The following is a 7,919-nucleotide window of genomic DNA, read 5'->3' on the forward strand; positions in this document are numbered from 1 at the left end:
TAATATGGAAGCATATGCTGGCATGCGATTAACCTGTAGGTTAAACTACAACTCTGAAATTACAAGGAAACTCTCCAGCAGATACAGAAAGCCAGAAAGACCTGTTAAAACAAAGCTTGGAAGATATTCTATGGGTAATAAAGGCCAACAATAAAGATGAATGGAGCACTTTGAAAAACGAATGAAACAGCCCGTGCCGCAGTCTCCACTAGTCATACAGCCAGCTGACAAAGACTTGCCAATCGACTGCAGCAGACCAACCAAAGAAAAAATTCGGCAAGCCATCAAACATCTCAGAGTGGAGCAAACTCAATGACGTAGGAGGCTACAAAGCCCACTGCCCAATGATCTGACCAATCTGGTCAATGACCAATCTGACCACCTAAGAATAATAAGGTCCTTAATTATAATTCCAGCAAAGTTAGTAAAGATTCCATCAAGGCTATGTCCCACTGCATGAGTGGGAGAATGAACTAACTGAGAAAAGCCCAAACTAGACACAAACTCAGAGAAAGTGATAGCGTCCTGGCAAGTGGAACCTCTAAATGAAAGTGGGCTTCTCCTGTTCCATTTCCCCCAGAGCCATTCCCACCTCTGGGGGCAGCCCGTGCCTTCATACACTGACTTCTCTGCCACTGTCCATGTCTCTCTTCCAGTCTACGAGAGATGGGATGGGCTCTGCCCCTCACAATTGTGCTATATTACATTTGGCTATCTTCATGCCCAGGGTGACCCAGGCTTGTTCAGCTCATTACAGGTCAGTGGCATCCCAGACATTAAGGAGGCACCATTTCGCCAATAGTGACATTGTCACCCCACAGACTTCACTCATACACGACACCACTTCTTCCCAGTAAGACTGAATAGTTGGACACCCCCACAGGATATGAAAAAAAGTATCCACTTGCCCACACGGTCTGAGGTACATTGCGTCTAACCTTTTGGCCATGTTTACCAATGTGGTGCAGGACAGGTAAACCCTATGCAATATTTTGATTTTTACTAGCCAGAAACAAAGCCAAACGGCTTGTTCCCTACGTGAAGCCAAGGCTTCAGGCCAGTCGTCCTCTTGCATATCGGCCAAATTCACCTCAAACATTCCCGCAGATGTAAGAGGGTGTCAGGGGAATTAGTAAGAAGTTTTGATACTTGTGGTTAATCGCTTTGGTGGTGAGGTGTCCCTCCAGTAATCTATTCTCTAGTGGGGATGATGTGCCGACATTCTCCAAACATTTTCAAGAGGTAGGGTACTGTGGTGGATGCAGTGAGTTTGTATAGGTCTATAGGCAGGCCGTTAGGCCTCATCCCCTTACCGGATTGAAGTGCTTGAATAGACTGCTTAACTTCATCCTCCATGAGGTAACTGTCTAGGAGTGTTATGTTGTTAGGAGAAAGAGGCGGGATTGGTCAAACTGCCAAGAAGGCAAGGGACTCCTTTTCTGAGTTCTCAACCCTGGAGGAAAATAAATAAGAGTAGTAGGTTGCAAATGTGTCAGCGATAGCCTGCGGATCACACAGGCGCTCTCCATCTGCCGATTCTAGTGCCGCCACCCATTGACTCATTCAGTCGTGCCTGTCCAGCCATGCAAGAAATTTTCCTGCCCTATCCCCCAATTCACACACCTGGTGCTGCGTAGGCCTATATTTGGCCCTGGCCACCTCTGCCAGCACATCTCTGTATTCCTGCTGCTTTAGGTGTGAACAATTTTGTGTGTCTACTTGCGCGTCACCCACAATTGGGAGTCCAGCTCTAGAATATCCAGTTCAAGCAACTCTATCACGGCATGTCTATCTCGCCTATGTCCCACCATCAAGGAGAGAGCCTGATCACCACCTTATAGGCCTCCCAAAGCGTCAGTGAAGAGGTGGCAGAGTGCTCATTATCTTTTATGTAGAGGGTCTTTTGTTTCAGGAGTCCATCCTGTATAGCCGGAAGGCTAAGGAACTAGGGGGTTATGGAGATTGTGCCCTTCATACATGGGGTGGCCCGACAATACCTCGTCCATTTGGGGGATTGATCAGAGATGCCCCTCGCCAGGTGTCACACATCTCATACATTTGGTAGAGAGGAAGCAGACGAAATAATAAAGTCAATGCGGGACAGGCTGCCGTGGGCTCCAGAGTGAAATGTAGAGTGCTGTGCAGAGGGGTGAGGGCCCTTCAAACATCGGCCAATCCCAATGCAGCTAAGAATTTTGCCAGTTGAGTTTTTTAAGGTTCGGTTGCCTCGGTGGGCAGCGGCCTCTATTGTTACAGAGTGCCATGCTGGAGTGCCCCAACCATCAGGAAGGCCTCCATCTCGTATGTACAGCATAAGTGTGCCCAGGTCTGGGAGAGAACTGCTGTGCATAGCGGGTGGGACATAGACAGATATAATCCTAATCTTCTCTCCCATCAAAGTACACAAAAGGGCTGCATTCCTACCCAATTTGTCCGCCCAAGTCTTAACAACAAATATGGAGAATTGCTTTCTGAGGAGTATACCAGTCCCTCTGGAGCCGGAGGTGTAGCCCTCGTGTACACCATTTTGTAACCCCAGCGATTAAGTGCCTTAAAGGCGTTTCCCAGAAGAGGAGTCTCTTGCAATAGGATGACGTCAGGGGAATGTCACTTGATGTATTGGATTACTACCCCACGTTTAATCTTGTCCCCCAACCTGTTAACATTCCAGATTAATAAACTGAGCTAAGGGTTGTTTGTGTCTATTCCAGTGGCCAATTATCTCTGTAGGGTGTACCTCCCAACCCCTGTCATCAGATCCCTCTGCTACGCCAATACAGAGCAGCATCAATCCCACCAACCATATTGGATATTTCAACGTGGCATACATAAACATACATTCTCACAACAAAGAGAATAAGACGAACACAGACACTTTAATGACCCCCCTCCCTCGACTCAAACCTCCTAATTCTCAATAAACGCTGGTATAAGCATAACCAAAGAAGAACCCTCCACCCCACTTCCCTGCATGACGGACATAAACGTGCCTGCTCTCCCAACTCTGCACAGCGCCTGTCGCCCCAACCCAACATGGTAAACTTCGGTGACTGTGGACCTTCCTACGTACTTGCCACCCCTCCCCGTGTCCCATCAAGCACCATCAATTAAGGGACCATGGGAACACCATCCCATGTCTCAAACAAGTCAATATCTCAGCAACAGCACCCTTAGCCGCCACAGGGTGTGCACCCAGTTCTGACATAACACTCAAAACAGATCTCCATCCAGCCACCTGGGAAGGTAAAGCATATCAGCCTCAAATACTAACATCATATCAGTGCCTTTCATTGCAGTATTAAGAGGAGTGCGCCATTACTATAAGTCGAAACCAGTCAGATAATCAATCCTCCCACATCTCCTCCGCCTCATCATCCCGCGCCGGGGCATCCCTCGCGGACAGACCATCAGCTGCCTCTGGTCCCCCATACCACGCCCCACAGCTGGAGCCTCCGATTGTCCTCCATCCCTTGAGCCATTCCCAGGCCTCTTCTGCAGTAGTGAAGAACCAGGCTTGCCCTCAGAATCAGTATGCAATCTAGTGGGGAAGAGCATTGAGTATTTTACCCCTTTCTCTCTAAGGGCCCTTTTCACTTCCAGGAAATTGTTCCTCTCTCGCTGGACTTTCAGTGTGAAGTCCTGAAAGAAAGTAATGTGTGCATTATCATACAACACTGGTGGAGTCGCTCGGGTTGTTTGGAGCACAACATCTCGTTCTCGAAAGTGAAAGAGGTAGGCAATGAGGGGCCTCTGAGGAGTCCCTGGTCATGGACACCCCCCTGTAGGCCCTTTCAACTGAGAACAATTTGGAAGAACCCTGGGGCTAGAGGTGTTTGAGAAGAAGGTCCTGCACAAAAAGGTCTGTGGCTGGCTCCTCTGCACATTCGGGGACTCCCAGAATTCGGACATTGTGTCGGCTGGATCTACCTTCAAAGTCTTCCAGGCGCACTTCCAAGAAATTGTTAGAGGTCTCCAGTTCACCCACTTGAGCATTGAGGATCTTTGTGTCTTGTAGCAAATTCGCCACCGATTGCTCCAACTCCTTGAATCTAGTCCCCATGTCGCAGAGATCTGCCCGCATCACGGATACTTCAGAGATGACTGTGTTGATGCGTAATTCTAGCACGGTGGGGACTCCCTGTATGACGGCCATTATATCGTGATGGGACAAAGGGGTATCCCCTGGAGACTGCAGGACCTCGGAGGCTGATCGGTTGTGGGAGCCCTCTGGTGTTGTGGGTCCTCTGGTGTGTGCAAATCTGTCCTTTTTTGTTCGATGGTACCCCTGTGTGTTCTGTCCACCTGCCATTCTGTTGATGGGGTGGGAAGGCACCAGCCTGGGGTGCAGGAGGGCACCGGGTTATACGCTGCCGCCAGACCGTTGAAGTTAATATGGTCGCAACGTGGCCTCTCTGGTTTCTCCCAGCATGTCACCCCCCTCCCCCCAAAGATCAGTAGACTGTGGCCCTGCGGCTGTGGGCCTCCTCTTCAATGATTTCAAAAAAGAGAGGGTACCCCACTTTCACCAGGGAACAGGGTAAGAAGACAGTTAGTCAAGGGGGGGATCCCTGGAGTCGAATAGTCTACTTCTCACACAGACCTTTCTTGTAATACAAGGAGAGGTCACAGTATATCATAGGTATTCAGACAAGCATAAGGATGGATTTCCACAAAGAAATAGTCTTGCTAAACAATCTAGATTTATTCGAATTGCATACAAATAGACAATAAAAACAAGATAAAATTCATCCAAAATAATTAAAAACCAAGATAACATATCCCGGTGGGTTAAGAATAATTATTAAACAATGTTACATCACCACAATATTATGATACACAATAAATGGAAAATCAATCAAGATACACAATAAATGGAAAAGCAATCAAGATATATTCACAGTAAACAACAAACAAAGCAAATTTACAATAAACCCCTCATATCTAAGTGGCCCACTTAATATTTCTGCCACTATATTTGACAAGATCCAATGGCCATAGACGGTTTAAATACTCTCTAGCTTTAGTGGAGAGACCTAATGCCCATCTGAAGCTCAATCTGGCCCTGGTTGGATTCTTTTGGATCAAAACAGTGCGTCGACGCGTTTCGGTGCTTGTCACTTGATATCGTAGCACCTTCCTCAGGACTTCTTGTTTCTGGGGTTTCAGGGAACGGATGAATATACCGTATCTGTGAATATATTAGGAGACATATGCACTGTCAGATATTATGCATTAACGTCTATTGTCTGTTTTTGCTCTAATGGTTGAGCTCTTGTGGTTGGCGTATACCCACTCAGGCTTCACACTATTGGTTCTTACTGCTGTTATTCTTTCAACCATATGCAGTTCCTAGTGACCGTACATTTACTTCTCTCGTACATATCATTACACAGTGATGTTTGCATTAGTTCAAAAGCCTCTGATTTGGCCTCTTAGCTCCTTAGCATACATTTACTTCACATATACTATACAGGCCCTACAAGTCTTATTCCTTGTGGAAGACCAATTGGGAAGAAGGAACTAATAAACCCATGGACCAAAGAGAGAAGAAAAGTATAGATTCTCACCCTTGGTGCCGTATTGTGGGCGCTCAAAAAATGGGGTCTCCTTAAGGTCTCCCTCTTTTGGTGCTACACATATAGTCCTTGGTGCCCTTCTGTTAATGAAAAATAGAGCTTTTCTTAGGTTTTAGATAGAAATTCCCCTCGTTTGTGCGCTTGGGGATAGTTATTTATTTTTCTATTTACCTCTCTCTTGTAACCAAAAGCTCCTTTTGATGGGGTTCCTTGGTTGTTTAGTTGTCAGGCAACTGCCCACTTGTAGTGTATCTGTGATGGTAAAATATACAGTAATTTTTCACTAAACTATTTTATATACTCTATTTTTACATTCCCATCCTTATTTTTAGAAGTAAGCTCTTACCTCAGATATTTTTAAAACTTGTTTAGAACGGGCATATGTAGTCATTCGTCTGCTGCTGAACTGGATATGTTCTGTTGAGTGAACATAGGAATAACATCGTCACATTTCTCTTCTGTTCTATGCAAGAATGTACTGTTAACTCTATTGAGGCATGTATGGTGTATCTGGTATTTTGCTTTTCTTAAATTCTCTTATTTGTTTAAGTGCCTGCGCTCAGTATTACTTATGTCTCCTGCTTGGTACCCACAGTGTTAGCTATGCCGGTTTAGTGCCTGCAATATGCAATTACTTGTATATGACCTACCGGTCCCATCCTTCAACTACAAACATAGTCATATGCAGGTAATCTATTTTCACCGCCCCCGCCCTGGTTACGTATTACTCTTCCAGTATGAGGTGTGGGCTTTGTAGTGACAAAGTGCCTCCTGTCTGCCTAAAACTAAGGGTCTCCCGTGCTATGCTCTCAGCTTTTACGGAAAAGCGGTTCCCCTTCTGCCTGGGAAACAGGGAGGGGGCAGGGACAGGGACCCGGGGATAAGATCTACACTCACCGTTATATAGCTGATCGATCGCTTCTGCCTCGTTCCTGCACTCGTCTGGAGTGTGTTGGTTTCGCGGGAGTTTTATAACTCACTTTAATTGACTAATTCCCTACACCTGTCATGTGCGAATCGCTGTGTGCGCGCCGTCGGACCCGCCGTGAGCCTGGGCGCCATCTTTAAATGATATAATGTCCCCGTTTTTCTATGGGAGGATCTGTCCGTGTGGCATCCCGCTACATTCGCGGTTGGCTTAATGTATCTCTTTTTATATTTTCCTTTTTATTGATATGGTGCACACTCCTACTATTGGGAATGTTTCCCTCGCGCTGTGCATCGACATAGTGGGGCATTATTTCCCAGTTAGTGCGCATTGTTTTATTGTTTACACCAGCACTGCTGTTTTTATTCGCTAGTGATCCCATTTTGCCATCTAGGGTAGGGGCATCCTGGTTACCGATGCAGGGCTACCTACGCCAGACCCAGCCAATCGGTCGACCAGGTCAGCCCCTAAATCTGGGCGCCATCTTGTAGTGGTGGTCAAAATACTACATCTCCATATCATTTGATGTGTATATTTTCAAGGATTGCAGGTTATCTTTAAAGGAATAACGTTATTCCTACTAAGTCAACTATTGCTGGTATGTTAAATAAGAGCCTCCCATTCTTCCCTGGAGTTTAGACCTTTTTTAATGGTATTGAATTTAACCATATACCATTGTTCCTGTAATTTTCGTCTCCTGGTACTGTCACCCGATCTGGTGAGTTCCCTGATCCTTTCCAGAATAACCCATCTGAGGTCCTTTGTTTTGTGTCCAGTTTCCTTCCAGTGAGCTACAAGGGGGGCGTTTTCTTTATTGTTGTTAATCGCAGACTTATGTTCCCCTATCCTAAGCCTTACTTCTCTTCCTGTTTCACCTATATATGCCTGGTTGCATGGACACAGGATCATATATACGGCATTCTTTGTCTTGCAGTTGTTAAGGGTGGTGATTGTGTGTTTCGCACCATTATGTTCCACTGTTTTGGTGACTATACATAGCTCACAAATGCAGCAGTTACCACATTTGTTATTCCCTGTTGCTTTCTGTCCACTCAGGGTTGTTTGAATTCCTATCTTGTCCTCCCTGTACGTGTGCACCAGGTTCGACCTGAGGTTCTTGTTCTTCCTATACGCGTACATGGGACGTTCCAAAGGGGTCACATCTGGGCCAGTATTTAAGATTTTCCAATTGTGGTTTATAATGTTTTTAATTTGGTTGGCTATGACTGAATGTTGGCTTACCATCACTATTTTGTCTAGTGTTTTCTTGTTGTCCGTTTTGTTGATCAGACAATCCCTATTATAGTACTGTGCTCTTTTGAGGGAGTGACTTATCAGTTTTTTGGGGTAGCCCCGGTCCTTAAATTTCTTTTTCATTTCTTGGGCATGTTTGTGAAAATCTGTGAGATCTGTAC

General features: G+C 45.8%; 1 long non-coding RNA gene across 1 annotated transcript; it reads right to left on the reverse strand.

Annotated features, from left to right (window-relative positions):
* Window positions 1-4,686: 4,686 nt before the first annotated feature.
* Window positions 4,687-6,071, reverse strand: LOC144827489 (uncharacterized). Its single transcript, XR_013610210.1, has 3 exons — window positions 5,748-6,071; window positions 5,568-5,675; window positions 4,687-5,188 (listed from the first exon to the last, which is right to left on the reverse strand). It is a non-coding gene; the product is annotated as an uncharacterized LOC144827489 (long non-coding RNA).
* Window positions 6,072-7,919: the final 1,848 nt, after the last annotated feature.

Source organism: Lissotriton helveticus, chromosome 4_1 (genome assembly GCF_964261635.1).
Source record: "Lissotriton helveticus chromosome 4_1, aLisHel1.1, whole genome shotgun sequence".
NCBI lineage: Eukaryota > Metazoa > Chordata > Amphibia > Caudata > Salamandridae > Lissotriton > Lissotriton helveticus.